This window comes from Schistocerca gregaria, chromosome 8 (genome assembly GCF_023897955.1).
Source record: "Schistocerca gregaria isolate iqSchGreg1 chromosome 8, iqSchGreg1.2, whole genome shotgun sequence".
Lineage (NCBI taxonomy): Eukaryota > Metazoa > Arthropoda > Insecta > Orthoptera > Acrididae > Schistocerca > Schistocerca gregaria.
Genome location: NC_064927.1, coordinates 360171083 through 360196447, shown reverse-complemented (window position 1 = coordinate 360196447; position 25365 = coordinate 360171083).

Below are 25365 nucleotides of genomic sequence, written 5' to 3'. Positions count from 1 at the left end.
GTCCTGATTGTGGCGCTCACCTGCACGGCGCCAAACACGCATACGAACATCATTGGCACGAAGGCAGAAGCGACTCTCATCGCTGAAGACGACACGTCTCCATTCGTCCCTCCATTCACGCCTGTCGCGACACCACTGGAGGCGGGCTGCACGATGTTGGGGCGTGAGCGGAAGACGGCCTAACGGTGTGCGGGACCGTAGCCCAGCTTCATGGAGACGGTTGCGAATGGTCCTCGCCGATACCCCAGGAGCAACAGTGTCCCTAATTTGCTGGGAAGTGGCGGTGCGGTCCCCTACGGCACTGCGTAGGATCCTACGGTCTTGGCGTGCATCCGTGCGTCGCTGCGGTCCGGTCCCAGGTCGACGGGCACGTGCACCTTCCGCCGACCACTGGCGACAACATCGATGTACTGTGGAGACCTCACGCCCCACGTGTTGAGCAATTCGGCGGTATGTCCACCCGGCCTCCCGCATGCCCACTATACGCCCTCGCTCAAAGTCCGTCAACTGCACATACGGTTCACGTCCACGCTGTCGCGGCATGATACCAGTGTTAAAGACTGCGATGAAGCTCCGTATGCCACGGCAAACTGGCTGACACTGACGGCGGCGGTGCACAAATGCTGCGCAGCTAGCGCCATTCGACGGCCAACACCGCGGTTCCTGGTGTGTCCGCTGTGCCGTGCGTGTGATCATTGCTTGTACAGCCCTCTCGCAGTGTCCGGAGCAAGTATGGTGGGTCTGACACACCGGTGTCAATGTGTTCTTTTTTCCATTTCCAGGAGTGTAGAAGAATAGGAAGACATATAGAAGCTGATGTCGTGGAAGATCAGTTTCAGTTTCATAGATATGTAGGAAAATGTGAGACGATGCTCACTCTAAGTATTATCTTGAAAGGTATATCGAAGAAAAGCAAACTTACTCTTACAATATTGTTTATATTTAGAGAATGCTTCGAAATTCAGGTGGTAGCAGGGCTGTTTACAATTTGTGCAGTAACCAGATTGCAGCTATAACAGTCGAAGGCCATGAGAGGGAAGTAGCAGTTGTGAAGGGAGTAACAGGGTTGTAGCCTATGCCATATGTTACTCAATTTATACATTGATCAAGCACTAAAGGAAACCGAGGAGTAATGTAGAAAAGTAACTAGAGTTCAGCGAGAGGAGAAGAAAAGCTTTGCAGCTTGCCTATGTCGTCACTGGACGGGATGGAGAAGTAATTGTAACAGCCGTTGAACAGAATGGAGAGATTCTTGAAACAATATTATAAGTTGAACATCAATAAACGGAAAACCAGAGGAAGGGAATGAGTCGAATTAGGCGATGCTGAATGAATGACACTACAAAATGAGACACTAAAAGTAATATTTCGGCAGCGAAATAACTTTGATGGCTGAAGAACAGAGAATATGCAACAGCAAGAAAAGTAATTCTGAAAATGAGGAATAGTTAACACCTAATGCATATTTCGGTGCTACAAAGTCCCTTCTGAAGATATTTCTCTGGAGTGCAGTCTTCTATGGAAATGAACTGTGTTCGGTAGACAGTTCAAACAAAAAGAGAATAAACGCATCTGAAGTGTGGTGTAGCAGAAGAAAGCTGAAGATCAGATATGTAGATCGTGCAGCTAAGAGGCGGTACTGAACAGAACAGAGGGGAGGAATGAAATTTGTGGCTCAACTTGAGTAAAGGAAGGGATCCTTTCATAGGACACATTCTGACATTTAAATGGATCATCAGGTTAATATTGGAGGGAAGTGTAGAGGGTAAAAATTGCAGAGAGAGACAAAGGAGTGAAGAGAGTACGTATGTTGAACTGGATGTAGGCTGAGTAGTTATTCAGGGACTAGGTGTGAGAGTGTCACTCATATGATACGCGAGTTGCGGTGGCAGTCACTAAAACAAAGGCGGAGATCTATTTACGAAATTTCAATCACCAACTTTCTCTTCCGAATGCAAAAATATTTTGTTGGCACCCACCTACGTCGGGAGATATATTCATCAAAATCAAGAAGAATATAATAATTCAAATCCCAAAGAAAGCAGGTGCTGACAGATGTGAAAATTACCCAACTATCAGTTTAATAAGTCACACCTGCAAAATACTAACGCGAGTTCTTTACAGACGAACGGAAAAACTGATAGAAGCCGACCTCGGGGATGATCAGTTTGGATTCCGTAGAAATGCTAGAACACGTGATGCAATACTGACCTTACGACTTATCTTAGAAGAAAGATTAAGAAAAGGCAAACCTACGTTTCTAGCATTTGTAGACTTAGAGAAAGCTTTTGACAATGTAGACTGGAATAGTCTCTTTCAAATTCTAAAGGTGGCAGGGGTAAAATACAGGGAGCTAAAGGCTATTTACAATTTGTACAGAAACCAGATGGCAGTCATAAGAGTCGAGGGGCATGAAAGGGAAGCAGTGGTTGGGAAAGGAGTGAGACAGCGTTGTAGCCTCTCCCCGATGTTATTCAATCTGTATATTGAGCAAGCAGTAAAGGAAACAAAAGAAAAATTTGGAGTAGGTATTAAAATTCATGGAGAATAAATAAAAAACTTTGAGGTTCGCCGATGACATTGTAATTCTGTCAGAGACAGCAAAGGACTTGGAAGAGCAGTTGAACGGAATGGACAGGGTGTTGAAAGGAGAGTATAAGATGAACATCAACAAAAGCAAAACGAGGATAATGGAATGTAGTCAAATTAAATCGGGTGATGCTGAGGGAATTAGATTAGGAAATGAGACACTTAAAGTAGTAAAGGAGTTTTGCTATTTAGGAAGTAAAATAACTGATGATGGTCGAAGTAGAGAGGATATAAAATGTAGACTGGCAATGGCAAGGAAAGCGTTTCTGAAGAAGAGAAATTTGTTAACATCGAATATAGATTTATGTATCAGGAAGTCGTTTATGAACGTATTTGTTTGGAGCGTAGCCATGTATGGAAGTGAAACATGGACGATAACTAGTTTGGACAAGAAGAGAATAGAAGCTTTCGAAATGTGGTGCTACAGAAGAATGTTGAAGATTAGGTGGGTAGATCACATAACTAATGAGGAGGTATTGAATAGGATTGGGGAGAAGAGAAGTTTGTGGCACAACTTGACTAGAAGAAGGGATCGGTTGGTAGGACATGTCCTGAGGCATCAAGGAATCACAAATTTAGCATTGGAGGGCAGAGTGGAGGGTAAAATTCGTAGAGGGAGACCAAGATATGACTACACTAAGCAGATTCAGAAGGATGTAGGTTGCAGTAAGTACTGGGAGATGAAGCAGCTTGCACAGGATAGAGTAGCATGGAGAGCTGCTTGAAAACCAGTCTCAGGACTGAAGACAACAACAACAACAACAACAAAATAAGAAAAATCTGTGCTCCAACGGGAAGATTTAGGTGTTCCTTTTTCCCACGCGCCATTCCACAGTGGAATGGTACGATGAAACCTGATAGATATAGAAGACTCTTGCATAACACTGACTAGTGCCGAATGCTGCTTCAAATGACCATTAAGACTGAAGACCACTACAAGAAAAGGGACGATGACCACTACTATTCCCTGACTTATTTAAACTGAATGAACTGTCGCCTAGTATCAAAGAAAATACCTTAAACTTTTCTACCTTTAAGTTCGTAACCACAATTAGTGTCATTTATTTATCTTTACGAGTTCTATTAAGTCTTTGCCCATTATTCTGGGACCTGCAGTTTCTCAGCACCTCTCTATATCTTCTCGCCGTAAACAATATGACGCCGTCACATACCTAACAGCTGTATTGACTTGGAATACTCCGAAAGTCACTTTCAGCCAGTGTAGTCCTGAAAGCTCTGGAGAGTATTAGTACATTTCGTTGCGCTAGCCATAGTATTACCCTATAGGTTTCCATTCACAACGTGCCCATACACTCCCTCCAGTGCTGACTGTGGCACTAAAAACGGCATTATGAGACAAGCAGACATACGCCTTTAGGCACGTACTGCCATGTATTTAATTTTGTGTACCTTATGCTATACTATGGATATATATATTAATGATTAAAAGTATCCAAACACCCCCCTGTCCCCCTGTAATAAGGAACTGACCATTAGGTGCATATGTATTGCGAATAACCACTAAATGCCACAAAGGGTGGACTCGCTAGTAGAAAAGGAGGCAGCTAGTATTCTTTTCAGTACAGAAGCAGAAACGGCAGAATGGCTCGGTCAGGAGTTCGAACGTGGACTAGTCGTAGGTAGTCGCTTGAGTAAGAAATTCACTAAGGACATTTCAACCTCTGTAAAGCTGCCTAAATTAAATGTTACTGATGTGACTGTAAAGTGGAAACGCAGACCTGACGTACTGACGAACAGGGACCGTCGAGCATTGAGAAGGCCTGCTGCAAAAAGTCGCACTTTAATTACACTACTAGCCATTAAAATTGCTACACCAAGATGAAATGCAGATGATAAACGGGTGTTCTTTGGACAAATATATTATACTAGAACTGACATTGATTACATTTTCACGCAGTTTGGGTGCATAGATCCTGAGAAATCAGTATCCAGAACAACCACCTCTGGCCGTAATAACGGCCTTGATACGCCTGGGCATTAAGTCAAACAGAGGTTGGATGGCGTGTATAGGTACAGCTACCCATGCAGCTTCAACACGATACCACAGTTCATCAAGAGTTGAGTCTGGTGTATTGTGATGAACCAGTTGCTCGGCCACCATTGACCAGACGTTTTCAATTGGTGAGAGATCTGCAGACTGTGCTGGCCAGGGCAGCAGTCGAACCAGTTCTGTATCCAGAAGGACCTGCAACATGCGGTCGTGCATTATCCTGCTGAAATGTAGGGTTTGGAAGGGGCCAATGAAGGGTAGAGTCACGGGTCGTAACACATCTGAAACGTGACTTTCAGTGTTCAATGTGCCATCAATGCCAACAAGAGGTGACCGAGACGTGTAACCAATGACACCCCATACCATCATGCCAGAATGACGATGACGAATACACACTTCCAATGTGCGTTCACCGCGATGCCGCCAAACAAGGATGCGGCCATCATGATTCTGTAAACAACCTGGATTCATACGAAAAAATGACGTTTTGATATTCGTGCACCCAGGTTCGTCGTTGAGTACACCAATGCTGGCGCTCCTGTCTGTGATGTAGCGCTAAGGGTAACCGCAGCCATGGTCTCCGAGCTGATAGTCCATGCTGCTGCAAACGTTGTCGAACTGTTCGTGCAGATGGTTGTTGTCTTGCAAACGTCCCCATCTGTTGACTCAGGGATCGAGACGTGGCTGCATGATCCGTTACAGCCATGCGGATAAGATGCCTGTCATCTCGACTGCTATTGATACGAGGCCGTTGGGATCCAGCACGACGTTCCGTATTACCCTACTAAACCCATCGATTCCATATTTTGCTAACAGTCATTGGATCTCTACCAACGCGAGTAGCAATGTCGCGATACGATAAACCGCAATCGCGATAGGCTACAATCCGACCTTTATCAAAGTCGGAAACGTGATGGTACGCATTTCTCCTCCGTACAACGTTTCACCAGGCAAAGCCGGTCAACTGCTGTTTGTGTATGAGAAATCGGTTAGAAACTTTCCTCATGTCAGCACGTTGTAGGTGCTGCCACTGGTGCCAACCTTGTGCGAATGCTCTGAAAAGGTAATTATTTGCATATCACAGCATCTTCATCCTGTCGGTTAAATTTCGCGTCTGTAGCACGTCATCTTCGTGGTGTAGTAATTTTAATGGCCAGTAGTGTACATTTCGTTCCGCTAGCCATAGTAGGTCCCTATAGGTTTCCGTTCACAACTTACGTGCCCATTCACTCCCTCTAGTGCTGACTGTACCACTGAAGACGGCGTTTTGATACAAGCGCACGTACCCATTTAGGTACGTACTGCCATGTATATAATTTTGTGTACCTTATGCTATACTGTGGATATATATTATGATGAAAAGTATCCAAACACCCCCTGTAATATGGATCTGACCATTGGATGCCTATGTATAGCGAATTACCACTAAATGCCACGAAAGGTGGACTCGCCAGTAGAAACGGAGACGGCTAGTATTATTTTAGAACAGAAGCCGAAACGGCAGAATGGCTTCGACTTCGAACGTGGACTAGTCGCTTGAGTAAGAAATTCACTAGGGACATTTCAACCTCTGCAAAACTGCCTAAATTGACTGTTACTGACTCGACTGTAAAGTGGGTACGCATAGGAATGACTAAAACTAAACAAAGACCACGCAGACCTCACGTACTGACGAATAGGGACCGTCGAGCATTCAGAAGATCTGCTGCACAAAGTCGCGCGTAAAATATATGGAAGAAGTCACTCGTAAGTTTCAAAGTGATACCAGAAGTGCCGCTAGCACAATGACTGTGAATAGGTAGTTAAAAGGAATGGAGCTCAGTGGTCAGCCATCTCCTCACAAGCTACAATTTTTCTGTAGTCATTGCTAAGCGACGTTGTTGGTGGTGTAAAGAGCAGCGCCAATGGGCTGTGAGTAACTGGATATGAGCGATTTCGAGTGATGAAACACGCTGTACCTTGCAGCAATCTGATGTACGGAGGAGGTCGCATTACCGTATGGGAGTGTTTTCCTTGGTTAGGGCGTGGTCCCCTTATTGCGCTTAAGAAAATACTAAGTACTGCATGCCATAGAGGAATAAATCGGAGAGGATGTATCACCTGACAGTGCACCCAGTCATAAAGCAACATTGGCTTGTAAAGAATAACAATCCTAAAATGTACTGGTCTCCCAGAGTCCCGACCTGAAGCCAGTGGAAAGTATGTACCTTATCTGGTTTTTCTCTTGGTGAAGAATGGGCTGCCATTCCCCCCAAAGATATTCAGACACCTTAATGAAACTGGCCCAGCAGAGTTGAATCCATGATAAAGATGGAGTTTGGGCGCACCTCATTTTAATGTGTACCAATAGATGGCTATATACAGGGTGTTCGAAAAGTCTTTCCCTGATTACATAAATTGATAACTCAGGATAGCAGTAAGATACAAATATGAAACTTGTGTCGAATTGTTTACAACTATCAATGTTTTCTTTCTGTTTTAGGTTCGCATTACGTAAGTAGTGGATGAAGTGCAGTGCCCAAGAAGCCACGTTAACCAATCAGGAGAAGGCGCAGTGTGTCCTGTGGTACCATGAGACACGATCACCAATCACAGTGCAGAGACACTTCCAGACAACATTTGGAAGGAATCCACCGGATGTCAAGAGCATTAAAGCCTGGTATGCGAGGTTCAAGAACACAGGATCGGCTGCTGACCTTCCGAGGTCTGGCCGACCAAGAACCTCAGCAGACAGAGTGGAAGCTGTAATTCAGTCATTTCTGCGAAGTCTGAAGAAATCGGGTAGCAGGGCCTCACGTGAATTACAGATGCCAAAAAACTCTCTCCATGACATTTTACACAAACGTTTATTGTTCCGTGCATACAAAGTGCAAGTCGTTCATGCCTTGTTGCCCAATGACAGTACACGTCGATATGACTTTGCGGTCGAAATGCTATCACGTATTGACGACGATGATGGTTATCTCAGACGAATTGCCTTTCCGACGAAGCGACCTTTTTTGTCAGTGGAGTAGTGAATCGCCACAATGTGCGCATTTGGGGTTCACAACCCCCTGGCGAGGTCATGAAGTGCAACAAAGGTAGTCCAAGGTGAATGTTTGGTGCGCGCTATTGCACGATCGAATTATCGGGCCATTCTTCTTCGATAAGGCTACCATCACATCTGCAGTGTATCTGGACATGTGGCAACTGTATGCTGTTCCTCAGCTGCTTCAGTGTCACCCCGATGACTTGTTTCAGCAAGACGGTGCACCGCCTCCTTGGGGTTTGAACGTCCGTGCCTATCTCGATATGACCTTTCCTGGGCGATGGATTGGTCGTGACGGGCCAACGGTTTGGCCTCGACGCTCTCCTGACTAAACGCCATTAGATTTCCTTTTATGGGGTTATGTCAAGGACGAGGTCTACCGAACACGTGTACCAGATCTTGAAACCCTACGGCAACGGATAACCACATTCGTTGAATCGATTCCTCGAGTGATGTTGGCTAATGTGTGGACGGAAATTGAATATCGCCTAGATGTGCTACGTGCTACCTAGGGTTCTCATGTGGAAGTTTACTAAAGCGCGAAAAAAACTTTGATAGTTTGTAAACAATTAGACCCCAGTTTCATATTTGTTTCTTACTTCTAGCCTGAGTTATTAATTTATGTAATCAGGGAAAGTTTTTTCGGACATCCTGTACTTCTGATCAGATAGCGTATGTGTCGAAAATTTTCCCATCTCGTCTATACACAAACTTCGATATATACATACAATATTTATTTCTACTGAGAGACCGAACATCTTAACAGTGGGGTTTTTCCATAGCACGTACGCTATTTTTAAGCAACAGATACGAAGTTTTCAGCCCTGGTGGATCTGTGCGAATGCGTCCCGCGCTGTCTCCTCTGCTTTCTCTTTGGAGCTGGCAGACACTGCGGTGAGTATGTCATCGAGTAGGCCTCAAAGTTTATAGCATCCGCGAAATTTTTGAGCAGTTTGTGGTACCCTTCCTGAGCAGTCCACCACCTTCTGGCTACCGGCGTGCGGAGGGCATCCGACGTATAACAAGCCGTGGCGGCCAGCTGTGGCCGCTGGAGGAGGCCTATTTTTCGAGTGGCGGAAAGCGCGGGCGGCGGCGGAGCGAGTGCGCCGCCCAAAAAGACGTCGACGAGGCCCACCAGCCAGCCTGCCTGCATACCAGCCCCGCCCGCTTCGGCCGCGTCTGCTGCCGCCCACCGCCCACGTTCGGGCGCTACCTGCGTTACGCGCCGCGGCTGCAGCGCGCTGACGTCACGGCGTCTCTCCGTCCTGGCACGGTCGCCACAAAACGAGACTCACTTAGCAATTCCCACTTGTGGAATCTAGTCTCGTTTTTGTAGCTGGCCATTGTTTTCCGTGCCTCACTCGTCGTTTTCAGGCCACCACTGAATGTATACAACATACCAAATCACAGTGCATGATAGATCTTTCCTGTCACAGTTGCCACAATCCGAGACTTACTAGGCGAACACGGCAAGTGCCGTAACCTGATTTCCCAGAAACTTCACTCACTGGAAGATGAGCAAAAGCAAGCCACACAGGCGTCGACTTATATTTAGACATTCGACCGTTTCTGACTAAACGACGACCAAAGTTTTAGATGTAATGTAGATGCCACTTTGCGCGCCATATACGTGCATATAACTGACGTGGCGTCACAGTGGCTATGTCACGTCTTTACACTACTACGAGTTTTGTTCAAAACCTGATTATTGTTTTAATTTAATTTTATTTTTTTGATTTTTGAATGTCTGTAGTGAGCTAGCGCACGTTTCTTATCAAGTCAGGGAATACAAGGACATTACATTATAACTTCATTTCACATCGCCATTCATTTATTATATAATATATGTTTCTGGTATTTTCAGGGATTACCACCTTTCTAAATTCTCATATTATTCAATTTCATCCTTATATCAATCTGTATATTAATTCTTATACACAAATCTAAAAAAGATTTGTATCACCTCGGTTCCGAGAGTTACGGAACCTGTACAGAAAATTGGAATAGAGATCAATATAAACATCATTTCTGCCCTTTTTATTGCTCATGAAAAGCATGTTGTACCACCAGACGGCGAGACATTCAGAGGTGGTGGTCAAGATTGCTGTTCACGCCAGTACCTCTAATACGTCCTCTTGCTCTGATGCGTGGCTGTATTCGTCGTGGTATACTATCCACAAGTTCATCAAGACACTCTTAATCCAGATTATCTCACTCTTCAACGTAGTTCTTGGGTTATGTCGTCCATAAACAGCCCTTTACGATCTATTCCAGACATATTCGATAAGCTTCATGTCTGGAGAACATACTGGTCACCTTAGTCGACCGATGTCGTTATCCTGAAGCAAATAATTCACAAGATGTGCACGATGGGGGCGCCCATTGTCGACCATGAAGACGAATGCCTCGCCAATATGCTGCCGATATGGTTGCACTATCGGTCAGAAAATGGCATTCACGTATCGTAGAGCCGTTACGGCGCCTTCCATGATCACCAGCGACGTACCTCGATCCCACGTAATGCCACCGCAAAACATCAGGGAACCGCCAACATGCTGTACGCTTTGGGCAGTGTGTCTAAGGCGTTCAGCCTGACCAGGTTGCCTCGAAACACGTATCCGACGGTTGTCCGGTTGAAGGCACATGCGACACTCATCAGTGAAGGATACGTGATGCCAATCCTGAGCGGTCCATTCGACATGTTGTTGGGCCTATCTGTACCGCGGTGCACGGTGTCTTGGTTGCAAAGATGGACCTCGCCATGGACGTCGGGAGTAAAGTTGCGCATTATGCAGCCTACTGCGCACAGTTTGAGTTGTAACACGACGTCCTGTGGCTGCACGAATCCATAGGTAGCGGTCGTCCACTGCAGTAGTAGCTCTTGGGCGGCTTGAGCAAGACATGTCATCGACAGTTCCTGTCTCTCCGTATCTCCTCCATGTCCGAACAACATCGCTTTGGTTCCCTCCGAGACGCCTGGACACCTTCTTGTTGAGAGTCCTTCCCGGCACAAAGTAACAATGAGGACGCGATCGAACCGCGGTATTGACCGCCTAGGCATGGTTGAACTACAGACAACAAGAGCCATGTATCTCGTTTCTGGTGGAATGACTGGAACTAATCGACTGTCGGACCCTCTTAGTCTAATAGGTGCTGCTCATGCATGGTTGTTTACGTCTTTGGGCGGGTTTATTGACAGTAACAGTCAACATATATCTTCAGGAGTTTTGGGAACCGGGGTGATGCAAAACATTGTTTGATGTGTGTATTTAATCTTGCCTTTCTTCAGGAAGATTTTGAGTATCCATTTATTGTTTTACACATTTGTTTAGTAACCTACAGACATGTGCAGATAAACGAAAGAAAAATCAAATAAAAACAATAATCGGGTTTAGAACACGTGGCGCGAAAGTGTGAATTCGTGACGCTAGCCAGTGTGCGCCTGCTCCAGTTCATCTTGCTACGTGCTACAAGCTTCATAGAGTTCGTGGAGAAATTTTAATCTCACTTTCTCAGAAACGGTCAAGTGTGTGAGGATAAGCCGAGATAGGTTTTCCTTTATTTTGACCCCTCTTCCACTGAGCGAAGTTTCTGGGAAGTAAGGTTATGGCGGTTACCGTGTCCTCTTTAGTAATTTCTCACTACAGCAGTCCATTGTTTTCTACACTTCTCAGGGTGTGGGTACCTCTACTTGTTTACAACGCACAAAACACACTGTGTAATAGAGGGTACTTTTATTTTAGGGTAGGTTTTACCGCTGATGCTCTTGGTTAAATGTTTCTCACTGGTTCTGTCACATAGTATTTCTTTGTACGCTCAAGCTCTCGCCAACTTCCTCTATAGTTATTCCTAGGTATTGCCATTTTGCTAGGTTGCATGAAAATTTACTAAATCATTGGCTGAATTACAATGCGTGCCAAATGAGTGAAGCATCTAGAGGACATTGCCAGACGTCATTGTAACTTCGTATAGGTACATGCCTTCAGTAGATATGTAAATTATCAGAAATATAATTCTCTGCGACTGGTAGCAGTGTTGTTCGTAGTAGTGTTGTTAGCGTTTACTTTCGTGACTAGGCAAAGACGAATAATTACGAACAGATGGCGTGAACAGTAACAGATGTTATCACTGCGAAGGACACTTATATGCCAGGCACTCGTATGACACAGAGTTATCAGCACATGATAAAGTCTGAAATCTGGGCGAGTCAAGCAGTTTCCAGATGTGGCATTCAGATGTAGAAGTGGCCTGCTGTTCTAGTGCTTGGGCAGGCATACTCTGCTGTAAAGATTCCAGTCTATCACATCCAACCACGATAAGGGAGGTCCACCGTGTTGTGCACCAAGCACACCGTGATCCCTCCACACCTATGCCTACGTCCGTGAACAAGTAATGGACTCCCAGTAACAATATCTGTCGTCCCGCACCATGTGTCGGAAACTTAACAGCAGCCGGCTAGCGTCCCAAAAGAAGCGTCATTAACACCTCAGCGCTAACGGCTGCATTGGGTGGGGAGGGAAGGGTGCCCTGTCTCGGAAGCATGGTCTGCTGAAGAATGGCATCGCATTGCGTTCAGTGACGAATTGCAGTTCTGCACTACTCTGAATAACCAACGTTGGCAAGGATGGTGGAGACTGGGAATGCACCCCATTCTCGCAACATTTTGAAGAGGCACGGTGGTATTGCTCCCAGCGTCATTGTGTGGGGAGCCATTGGGTAAGACTTTTTCGAGTCGTGGATCGCTCTGATGGAAGTCATAATGTGTCACCTATCACTCGCCAATATCGTGCTGCCCTTTTTGAACAGAACAGTGATTGTTTGCTCTTAGCGCGCGTCTCTATGAACTTTCTGCGTAATGTTGAGTTCCTTCCGTGCTTAACAAGACCCCAAGACCCGTTGCTGAGAGTACATGTCTTGTATCAGTCCGCACGTCAACCCCATCTCACTGCAGGTACCCAGGATATCAAGATCCTGTTACAATATTAACGGGCCCCACTTCGCTTTGGAGAACATACAACCGCTTTATGACAGCCACCCCAACTGAATCATTGCACATATTCAGGTTAGATGTGATTCAACGTTATACTGAGAAGTAAGATCACACTGTTAAGTTCTTTTTAAATTTCATTCGATTTTGTGATCACTGAAATAAACTGCGAAATTTCCTCCTACCGTTTTGATTGCTTCTTTTTTTTTTCAGGCAGTGTATCTTACAGAGCTGTCACATAGCCACAGTAATTCCGTTTGCTATCAGAGAACACGCTGATGTCTATAATGGGGGAACATCTGCAGGGTTGCCGATTCCATTAACTTATTCGTCTGTAATCTTTCAGCCCAGAGCGCCTCTTCCCCTATGGCAGTAAGGGTATAACTGCTACCCCAGTTTAAAATTTTTTTACCTATTTCGGCCTGGAACTACCAGTACATGTGTGCGACCATTATTATTTCATAGTCCTTCTCACGATCAACATTCCTACCTTCCAAGTTTAAATTGTATGTCGCACGTTTTGATTCATAATTGTGAGAATAACGAACAGGCTGTCAAAGTTATTTTTGCTATGAAATGGAAATCTGATGATGGGCAGAGCCCGAAACACGTCATTTTTAGTAAATACTCCAAAGAACAACTAGTACCTGTTTGTTTGCGACTATTCAGCTTTTCTAAAATTCAATCAATTACATTAGAAAATTTGTGCACGTTCTGATGCCAAGAGCGTCGTTGATGACAGGGTCCCACTTGGACGACGCATGGCGTAGGATTTTCGTTTCATGGAAGTCATGTATATTAGAATGTGTACCATTAGCGATGTGAGGAAATGGGTGATGTTGAAAGGACCAGAGAATTAGCTATTTACTACCTAACCGAATCAGCATCACAACTAATGTTACCGCGTAACAGACACAGAGGTGATCTACGGCAACACATGAACTTCGTCGTACCTCCATTATGCAATGCAGCTAACCACATACAAAACTTCCACACAGCCTCCTCGTACGGTACTTGACACAGGAAGTCGTTGAAAGTCGGAGTGTATAAACAACTCTGCAACGACGAGGAAATCGAGAAAAATTTATCCAGCTCTGTTTTGTATCGTACTTGTTCGCTTACTTTTCTTGTTTCGTTCGACATTTAGAGAAGTAAAAGCACCCTGTGTCACTCGTGGATTTCGTTATGCTCGTGTGAACATGATAATTAAACTGATAGCTTGTGAATGCGTGGTGACTGAACTGGAACGACAACTTGCTGTTATATTAAAATTTTGAAGTAGTCAACATGATGAAGAATGATAAATATCGCTATTTTCTGATGAAATGCCGTAATGAAACAGGCATTATCGCTTGTTTAATGTAGTAAAAAGACGAGAAATCCGGCATGACTAATAGCCGAGAAGGACATTACAAGGGTTTTGAAGGCATTGCACGAGACGTACGACGGGTGACAAACAAGTCGAAGAGACTTTTCTTACCAAAAAGGAACGATAGGACCATTGCGCAACAAGAGTGCCGACTTGTCAGAAGACAATACATGTTCCAGGTTTTCTGCAGACTCAGTTGTGTTGCGGTAATCTTAACAGGTGCATCACAGAGTTTTGGTTAAACAGAGAAGCAACTCGAAACGTACTCCGGTGTTGAAGAATACATGACTGTACGACCGTGGTGCCAAACGTCCAAATCTCACACAGATTCACCGTGAAATTACGGATCAAATGCCATGTCGCATCCAGCCGTAGTGAAATGGTGCCAACAACTTGAACGAGAAGGCTCAGTCGTGTGAGATGCTGAGCGGGAAGGAAGACCATCGATATTGACCATAGACGGCAATGGTGCAGTCAGGTCTTCGAAGGAAACACTTGAGCTACGGATTCACGATATACAGAAACATATGGCCCCAGTTTGCCAATATCGGTTATTTTTTAGAGGTGCATATTGGGCCTGAAGATGGCATAACGAATTGCCTCACGAGCTGTGCAGTGAGTACTTACGTCAAACCTGATTCGCATCCTCGTAGTGGCGCCAGCACCGCTACTCCTATGCTACTGGCCTTAAATTTGAACAGGCGTTATCTTCCAGATGTAGAAACAGCTCTTTTAACTTTCGTTTATGACGCACAACTGCTTGTCGGTGTCGCGATTTTTTCCACCAGTGTCTGTTCAATCGTTCGTTTACACGTTTATCGCATGGTAACAACATAGGATAAGAACTTTTCGAGCGCAGGATTTGCAATATATTCGAAAGTTGTCTCAGTAGTGATGTGTTTTTCTACATAAGGTGAATTTAGTTTTGTACAATCAAAGACAGAACGGATGTAAGTAGCTTCGTTTTTTAGCCATGGACTGGGCACCATTCACAGTGCGCAAGGAACACGTAGGAGGTACTTCTGTTTGTCGATCACGCTCGGTGGATCATTTTGCACGTAACCGTAGGTGCTGCTAGCACTATTCACGCACAAAATTTGCATAATCGCGAATTTTCACATTGTAAGCAATGGCATTGTACCTCTTCAGTAGAGTTATCGAACTGTGTGTAATCTGGACTAAAAATGGTCTTGTCCTTACACAAAAACTTTGATTATATTCCAGTAGCTAATTTCCAGCCTTAATGCTATATGGATAATTTTCGTGGTGATAGGACGCCTCATAAAGTCTACGTAAATCGACCAAAAAGTTATTATATCGTAAAAATGTGTGGTTCTATTTCAGAATCCCTATAACTGAGTCCATAGTCTATAGACAGTTGGGAGCGAGAGGCACAACTATGTGGTTTTACACTATCCCTTTAAATCATGCAGTGATGACCATGGCAAGAACTGTCCTCCTAGCGCCGCCCCCCCCCCCCCCCCCGTCAGAGGTTCGAGTCCACCCTCGGGCATAGGTGTGAGTGTGTGTGTGTGTGTGTGTGTGTGTGTGTGTGTGTGTGTGTGTGTCTTGTCCTTAGCGTAACTGTCCTTCGTGGGGTGTCGAGCAATGAGACAAAATCATGTATCACTGGAAACATTTCGACATTACTTAACGGATCTTCTACCGAGTAGTAGCCGCGGTGGCCAAGCGATTCTAGGCGCTTCAGTCCGGAGCCGCGGGACTGCTACGGTCGCAGGTTCGAATCCTGCCTCGCGCTTGGATGTCTGTGATGTCCTTAGATTAGTCCGGTTTATGTAGTTCTAAGTTCTAGGGGACTGATGACCATAGATGTTAAGTCCCATAGTGCTCAGAGCCATTTGAACCATTTTTTCTTCCGCTCCCAAATTTGGTTCTGGATCCGTGGACATTGAGAATACGAATGGATTTTTCCTGATTACTTTGTTAGAGGGTCTCATAGTCAACTGTGGTCTCGGATCTTCCTTTATCTCAAAAGATCTTCAATATTTAAATGATGTTGAAGTTACCAATACTCTAAAGGACGGAATTTGCTCTGTCTGGCTATCCTGATATTAGGTTTCGCATGAAGCCCGGTGAACTTGATATTTGAAAATGCTCTGTCCTCTTCGGTTGCTCGAGAGAAGTGAAACAGCTGTGATCTTGTACTATTCTGACTCTCATAAAGTGCGTTCTGGACCATCAAACAATTTGGGCAAATAAACAGGAAACATATAACAAATGAAATGCACCAGACATCATGGAAAACATCACAAGGGCCAGTCAGAAAAAATTTGATCTAGAATATGAGTCACTTCAGGGTTCATTAAATACTGAAGAGACATGTTTTCACGTTAAGGAATGACCGGAACTATAATTGAATTTACTTCAAGGTCCATTATAATTAGACATTTACTTTGATATGTAGGAAGCTCCAGGACAAGAATTGAAAGTGAAGTCATGATTCAGGTGCTTGGCACAACAGTGCACAGTTGTCAGATCTCACGGCACACGTAGTTTTGCCGCTGAGGTGTAAACAAAAATTACTACTCATAACAGGCAACACTCAGTACAGGAACAGAACATCAGGGACGCCGAAGTAGGTTCTGTTGCTGCGAGTAGTCGATTGAGGCAATAGGGTCGTGCGTGTAAAACTGGGTTAAGGTTGCCTGATAACTGTGCTAAAAGGCAGGCATCTGGCCACCAAGTTAAATTAACAATAAAGTTGCCAAATCATGAGAAAGAAGACGTCGTTCTACAGGGTAAACGCTATGTAAAAAGATTTTCTGCGTGTTGTTGTGTTTTCAATTGATGCTTTTTTTCTGAGTACCTTTAGCTTACCTTTGTGAGTCTTTTCGCCATTGCACGATCTGTGAGACGACGTTCCTGGTACACCAATTCCCCGCCACAACAGCTCCTTCTTATGCCCCTGCATTGTGGAGGCAGACCATTTGTAAGTAGGCTATTAGGTTTTTTATATTGGTAACGCCACGTAGCGCTCTGTATGAAAATCACTGGCTGTGCTGTGTGCAGTCAGTGGCTGGTTGGCATTGTTGTAATACTCGCCATTGTAGTGTTGGGCAGCTGGATGTTAACAGCGCGTAGCGTTGCGCAGTTGGAGGTGAGCTGCCAGCAGTGGTGGATATGGGGAGAGAGATGGCGGAGTTTTGAAATTTGTAAGAATGTATGTCATGAACCGCTATATATATTATGACTATTAAGGTAAATACATTGTTTGTTCTCTATTAAAATTTTTCATTTGCTAACTATCCCTATCAGTAGTTAGTGCCTTCCGTAGTTTGAATCTTTTATTTAGCTGGCAGTAGTGGCGCTCGCTGTATTGCAGTGATTCGAGTAACCAAGATATTTGTGAGGTAAAAGATTTGTGAAACGTATAGGTTAATGTTAGTCAGGACCATTTTTTTGTAGGGATTTTTGAAAGTCAGATTGCGTTGCGCTAAAAAAAATATTGTGTGTCAGTTTAAGCACAATCTTGTATAATTTTTCTAAGGGGACGTTTCACGCTATTACTTGGTGGAGAATTCATTTCTTTTCGTTTCCATGCTCTTATTTGGTTATTTTCTTGATTTTATACAGCTTTTAGAAATCAATATATACAAAGGACTGAAATGTATGTTTTCAAGAAGAAAATAAATGATGATACGGTAGAAGATAGAGTAAGAGGTAAGTCTCGCCAGCACAGCATCCAGAAGTCTTTGATATCTGCACATGTTTGTATGTCTAAGTTAGTGTTAGATACCTTTACAACTCTGTCAAAGGATCAGTGATGGGAATGACAGAAAGATTCAGTTCAAGTTGAAAAGATATCATTGTGGCAAACTTCCTGCATGTGTAATGTTATCCAGGATACGCCTTTAAGATCTTACTAACAAATTAGTATTCACAACTGTAACCGATAACGAAATTTATTATAGGTCCTATGTTAGAGTGGAGGTGTGCACAGATAAATTATTTCAGATGAATGGTAGATGCTTAACAGAACCATTCTCTTGATTAACACAGTAATTTGTTTAATAAAAACATAATTATTCACAGGAATCGTGAATGGAATGTGAAACGCTTTATAAATTTTGTATGAATACTTTCACTAGTCGATATGCTGATATGCAGCAACAAGAAAATGCCCCTTTGATGCTAATGGCGGCCTGAAATTCACCCTTGACACTTGTTAGTCCCAAACGAAACACAGTGAGTTGACCAGATAGTAACTGAAAAACTGACAAGTTCATTATAGTAATGCTGGATCTGAGACTGTGGATTACACTGACTTCTGTAAGCGCGCAACAACAACATGCCCTGTCACACCAGTGCTCTAGATTATGGTCACCAAAATTATTCGCCGACAGCCTTGCAGAATGCCATCATCATGCAAATGGTTCTGTGGCAAAGGCTGAGGGTCATACTGTCGTCGTAACAGCTGTGGAACCCACTAAGATTTGTGCCGTTATCCTTCTTCAACGTACTTGCATGATATGCTCATGATGCACACAGATTCATGTCTCTGAACAGATTCTAAAAATGTGCTCAGTAATGTCTGACACATCTGACCACGTACTCTTATCTGTTTTCCTTAATATCTAGCCAGTGAATCTTTATTATTTTACTGAATCTTATTCCCAGCTACTTCTTCCCCACTAACCGTACATGCCTGCCAGTAAGAGAAAACGCATGTCTGTTTGTCCAATAGTGGGGTCCCTTAAAGTATACAAAATCCTACCAAGATAGCGTCTCACTACTAAATACCAATTACATTACACAACAGCCTTCTACATTTACGAAATTGCTGTTTCAGTTCCACCTCTGTGGCGTAACGCCCAGCAACTAGGCTGTGAAATTAGAAAAATGCTCGTGAGGCTAGGCTATTGTTTTCGGGAAACTGTGTCTCTCTTAGCAACCGTAAGATTCTTAACTTCAAAAGGCTCTCTGCAAATTATGAGAAAACGCCGCTCACTTGCTGCTAGAATTGTCTCCCATCCTTAATTGAGCCGCTGACCAGGCCCTGGTTGTAAAACGCACAATGGTTCCACTGAAACAAACAACTGAGCTGATGGCAAAAAGAGCCTGCTTTTTCAGCTGCATTTACTGCCCTGCCTGTCCTAAATCCAACATCATGTGCCTTCCCAAGCACACATAAATCATTCAGAAAACTTTCCAACAATTTGTTAAACGATACAAACTGAAGCTTGAAAGAGCTCAGTATAAATAATCAATGTTATCTGATATACGTTAATAATACTGATATTGGATTCAACTCAATTATCACCTTCCAGTTTCTTACTAATCTGCAAAGCAAATGCAATAGGCGTGTCAGATAACCTGCTGCAACTTGCAATCTACCCCCTAATTTTTACTTGTAGCTATTGCCAACAATAAGGAAAGTCTTTTAAGAAAAATTTGATTTGAGCGAAGATTAAAGTAAACTTTCTAGTTTACTTAGCTTTTCCTGTGAAATTGGCTCCAGCTCTTCTTTCTAGGGGTCTGATTCTTGAAGCTGGAAGTGTCACATTTTAGGTATTAATTGTTGGATTGAACTAAATAAATTTGAAGGTTGTTGTTGCAGAATTTTTGTGTTGTTACACTAAAATATTTTATCGCATTTTAGTATATCATACAGTCTTTTGATTTTTCACATTAACAAAGCCGAAATTACATTGCTCACACAAAATACAGAAATACGTCCGTTCACATGAGAGGCACCATTATTACTCTCTCACTCATCGGAAGTAACAATATTCCAAAGGGTTTACAAATTTTCTTGACAAATGCAGTTCTATTAGTTTCTGTTACATTATTACTTTCGGTTATTACTTCATAATGAAACTAGAAATAAACATAGTAATCAGTACTGTATTGTGTAATTAATAGTAGAAATTTTAAGTGTGCAAATAGTCCGTAATTTTAAATGGTTCTAAAGAACAATAATTTTAACTGTACACTCAGAATTAGTACTTATCGATTATAACATACGAGACTACAACATTTTATAAAGTAATTCATTTTCATAAATTTTAGCTTGAAATATAGCATACTGTGTATAAAATTAGATGTACGATTTCAGAAAAGCAGCTGAGATGATACTGACCTGTCCAAAATTTGAGAAATAATACTATTGCAACAACTACTGTCGAGGAAAAGTAACGCTAGAGGATGATGTCCCGTTACAATCTCTAATGGTTCAAATGGCTCTGAGCACTATGGGACTTAACATCTGAGGTCATCAGTCCCCTAAAACTTAGAACTACTTAAACCTAACTAACCTAAGGACATCACACACATCCAAGCCCGAGGCAGGATTCGAACCTGCGACCGTAGCGGTCGCGCGGTTCCAGACTGAAGCGCCTAGGATCGCTCGGCCACACCGGCCGGCAGTCTCTAATGATAAGATTTACTGATGATATTGGTATCCTTAGTGAAAGTGAAGAAGAGGAACTGTTGGATGGAATGAACAGTGTAATGAGTACAGAATACGAACTGAGTAAACTGGATAAAGATCGAAGTAATGAGAAGTAGCAGAAATGAGAATGGTAAGAAACAGAACATCAAAAGTGGAGGTTACAAAGGACATGAAATTAAGGAAGTCTTCTATATTGGGAGCAAAATGATGCGTGAACCAAGGAGAATGTAAAAAGCGCCCAGGCTCAGGCAAAGAGGACATTCCTGGACAAGAGAAGTTTACTGACATCAAACACAGGACTTCATTTGAAGAAGAAATTTCTGAGAATGCACATTTGGTGCACAGTATTGTATGGTAGTGAAACATGGACAGTGGGAAAACCAGAACAGGAGACTATCGAAGCATTTCAGATGTGGTGCTATAGACGAATGTTGACATTTAGGAGGTGTCGTAAGGTAAGGAATGAAGACGTTCTGTGCAGAATCGGCGAAGAAGGGGACATATGTAAAATACTGACAAGAAGCGAAAAAATGATAGGACATACCTTAAGGCATCAGGCAGTAACCTTCATGGTACTAGACGGAACTTGAACGTTGTCCGATGAGTTCTTTGCCAGACACCGTGAATTACAGAGTAACAGTCTCGATGGAGATGTCGTCGTGGTATGTACTCGATGTTCAGTGCTACGGATTGTGGGGACCTTGCTGCCATTCACACCTGACCTACTACTAAAGGGGTGGTAACGCACAGTAGCAACGATGCCCTCTCAGCGTCCTCCGAAGACTTCGGTTCATCATCCGCCAGGTGGGTGGCTGAACTGCCATTCCTACCAGCTACCAGCAAACATTCGCCACTGGCCACAGAATTTGGCGCCATCACGTCTGTTCATTTCCTGCTTACACTGTCACAAAATAGGAGGCCTCAGTCGTAGCTCAGTAGTGTGTTCATCGCACCTGAAGATTCTGGTCAGTTGCGCCGATGAAATATTCTGGGGATTTCACATCGACATCCGACGTCTCGCCTGAGAACCATTTCTCCAGCAAGCCACTTGGGAAAAACTCAGGCAATTATAGGCGGGTTTTGTTTTCCAAATGTTTAACTGCTCGCATACATACACTACTGGTCATTACAATTGCTACACCACGAAGATGACGTGATACAGACGCGAAATTTAACCGACAGGAGGAAGATCCTGTGACATGCAAATGATTAGCTTTTCAGAACATTCACACAAGGCTGGCGCCGCTGGCGACACCTGCAACGTGCTGACATGAGGAAAGTTTCAAACCGATTTCTCATACACAAACAGCAGTTGACCGGGGTTGCCTGGTGAAGCGTTGTTGTGGTGCCTCTTGTAAGGAGGAGAAATGCGTACCATCACGTTTCCGACTTCGATAAAGGTTGGACTGTAGGCAATCGCGATTTCGGTTTATCGTATCGCGACATTGCTGCTCGCGTTGGTCTTGATCCAATGACTGTTATCACGATATGGAATCGGTGGGTTCATGAGGGTAATACGGAACGCTGTACTGGATCCCAACGGCCTACTATCAACAGCTGTCGAGATGACAGGCACCTTATGCGCATGGCTGTAATGGATCGTGCACCCACATCTCGACCCCTGAGTCAAGAGATGGAGACGTTTGCAAGAGAACAACCATCTGCACGAACAGTTCGACGACGTTTGCAGCAGCACGGAGAGCATGGCTGCGGTTACCCTTGACGCACCATCACAGACAGGAGCGCCAGGGATGGTGTGCTCAACGACGAACCTGGGTGCACGTTCACAAAACGTCATTTTTTCGTATGAATCCAGGTTCTGTTTACAGCATCATGATGGTCGCATCCGTGTTTGGCGACATCGCCGTGAACGCACATTGGAAGCGTGTATTCGTCATCGCCATACTGGCATATCACCCGGCATGATGGTATGGGGTGCCGTTGTTTACACTTCTCGGTAACCTCTTGTTTGTATTCACGGCACTTTCAACACTGGACGTTACATTTCAGATGTGTTACGATCCGTGGCTCTACCCTTCATTCGATCTCGGCGAAACCTTACATTTCAGCAGGATAATGCACGACCGTATGTTGCAGGTCCTGTACGGGCGTTTTTGGATACAGAAAATGTTCGACTGCTGACCTAGCCAGCACAGTCTCCAGATCTCTCACAACTGATAACGTCTGGTTGATGGTGGCCGAGCAACTGGCTCGTCACAATACGCCAGTCACTACTCTTGATGAACTGTGGTATCGTGTTGAAGCTACATGGGCAGCTGTACATGTGCACGCCATCCAAGCTCTGTTTGACTCAATGCCCAGGCGTATCAAGGCCGTTATTACGGCCAGAGGTGGTTGTTCTGGGTACTGATTCCTCAGGATCTATGCACCCGAATGCGTGAAAATGTAATAACATGTCAGTTCTAGTATAATATATACGTCCAATGAATACCCGTTTATCATCTGCATTTCTTCTTGGTGTAGCAATTTTAATGGCCAGTAGTGTAAAATGAAGCTTATTTATTTTCTTACTATTTTACCTAAGTTTTAACAATTTTGCAGCTTCCGTTACTTCGAAACTTAAAACTTAATAAGAAACGGAAATGCTTAAAATTAACAGTTAATGTTATAAGAAGATAGAAAACTGGATGACAGGAAAGAGTTTAAGTTAAATAGAACCCTACTACCGATTCGGTACAGGAGGGAGTGCGTCAGAAAGACACCAAACCTCCATCTCATGGGTAACCACCTCCAGATCTACTCAATGTCCTACGAGGAGTGGTCAGTATTTACGGTTGTGACAGGAACGATCATTGGAAGGGAAAAAGGCCAGTAAAGATGGGCTCTAAAATTCGTATCTTAAGAGCTGTGAGCACTTCTTCATTTTTGGTACTGCAAAGCGCATCTCTTCTGTGGGATAAGTGCTCTTAGCTTGTGAGATACACTTTTAGTGTTGGTGTGTACTATACAACTTTAGCTTGCTTTGGTCCATACTATCTCCTTTCAAATTACGGAAAGCAAAGAGCTTGCAGCAGAAGAGACTTGTTTCAGAGTATCGAAGATAAAGCAGTGCAACTATCTATACATACTCCATCAATAGTGCCCTAGTGAGTGCAATTGAGGGGGTACTTGACTGAGAACTAGCGACACAGGTCACAAACACTAACAACTGCCGTGAGAGCAGTGTGCTGACCACTTGCCCACAATCGGTGACGCCTAAGAGCCGAGGCTTATACGCTCGGTACCATCAGGCCTTCAAGGTCTGTTCGAAAGGTGTTTTTTGCGTATACATCAATACACTACTTTCTATACTAGCTACCTGAGAGCGAGGTGATGCAATGGTTACCACACTGGACTCGCACTCGGGGGGATGACGGTTCAAACATACGTCTGAGCATCCTGATTTAGGTTCGCCGTGATTTCCCTACAGCTTCATGCATATGCCGCACTAGTTTCTTTGAAAGTGCTCGGCCGGGTTCCTTCCCAGTTCTTCTCTAATGCGTTGGGACTGATGACCTCACTGTCTGGTCACCGCCCCCAAATCAACCAACCTACCAACCAACCTATGGAAATAATGATCTCAGCAATAATTTCGTGGAGTTTATGAAGTAAGTTACATATTGCTATGGCAGACCAAAAAATTTTTATTGAATGCTGCATTACACTTCAAAGCTACACAGATACGTAGCACTGTTTTTCAACACAGCCAAAGAATCTCTGTAATCAACGCGGTACGTTTAACTAATTTTTCAGTCCCTCGACGATAGAAATCCGTTCCTTGGTCACGAACACGAAGGCCTTTGAGAAGCGATGTCTGAACGACCTCATCGTGGTAAAATATGCGATTGTTTTGAATCAGATCTTCGATCGCCTGCACTCATTATCAGAGGCCTTGCCTTAAGATCAGCATCATCCCCTTCTGTGCAGCCTTGGTCAAACTGCTGGCATTATTTCGCTATGGATGGAGATCCGTGTAGATAGCCGTGCACGTGAGCTCGCCAATGCCGGGAGTTCGTAGAGGCGCACTGGTCCTGGATCGAATCCTCCCGGCTGATTAACGATGAGATCCGGTACGCCCGCCGTCCTGAATCTGTTTTTTAGGAGATTTACCACATCTGACAAGATGAGTGTCCGGCTGGTACCCACGACTACACGACCAAATATAGTTACAGATGGGACCCGCACTGGTCAGCTCCACAAAGGAGAAAGGAGAGGGGTGGGGGGGTTATGACAGTCTCCAAGACTCGGGACCCCCAGTAGTACCTCCGAAGATGTCCAACGTAGCTTTGGACGAAATGTCAGGGATAGAATAGTTCCATGGACGACGGCCATACAACCCGGAAGAATTCTCGGCAGCTGAAACATCCGGTCGTGGAAGCATTTATAACATTGCCAACTCTAATAATATCAACATGCCGACCCCGTGAAGATAGCGGATAAAGGCCAGAAGAAATGATAAGCGTAGAAGAAGATCTCAAAATGCCTGAACGTGCCACTGCGTTTGATCCATATACTGTCAGAATTTCAAGGTGAATCTGTGTGCAATTTAGAATTTGTCCAGGAGAATAGTACTGTCCCGATGACGATCTCATTTTTCTTGCTACTTCATTTCGTCACTGCTATGCACCTTTTAACCGTTCTGTAGCAGAGCTATGTCTGCAGGAAACCTGGAAACCTATTCTGATTATGCGCAACGATTCTTAGCATGAGGTGTCAAGAGTAACTGACTTTTTGAAGTGCCCTAGTAAATTTGTTTTCGTGACACTCTGGTGGCTATGCATTTAGTCCTCATCCTATGTTGAGGATACGGTTGACCAAACTGTGTAGAGAACAGTAGGGCAGAAGAGCAGAAATGGAGAGTGCCACGTGCAGAGCGGGCGACCGCCGACGGTTGAAGCGAGACACACAGCGGAGGCGGCATTGTCACGTCCGCCTGACGACGATGGATCGGCGTCGTTACGGAGGGTCG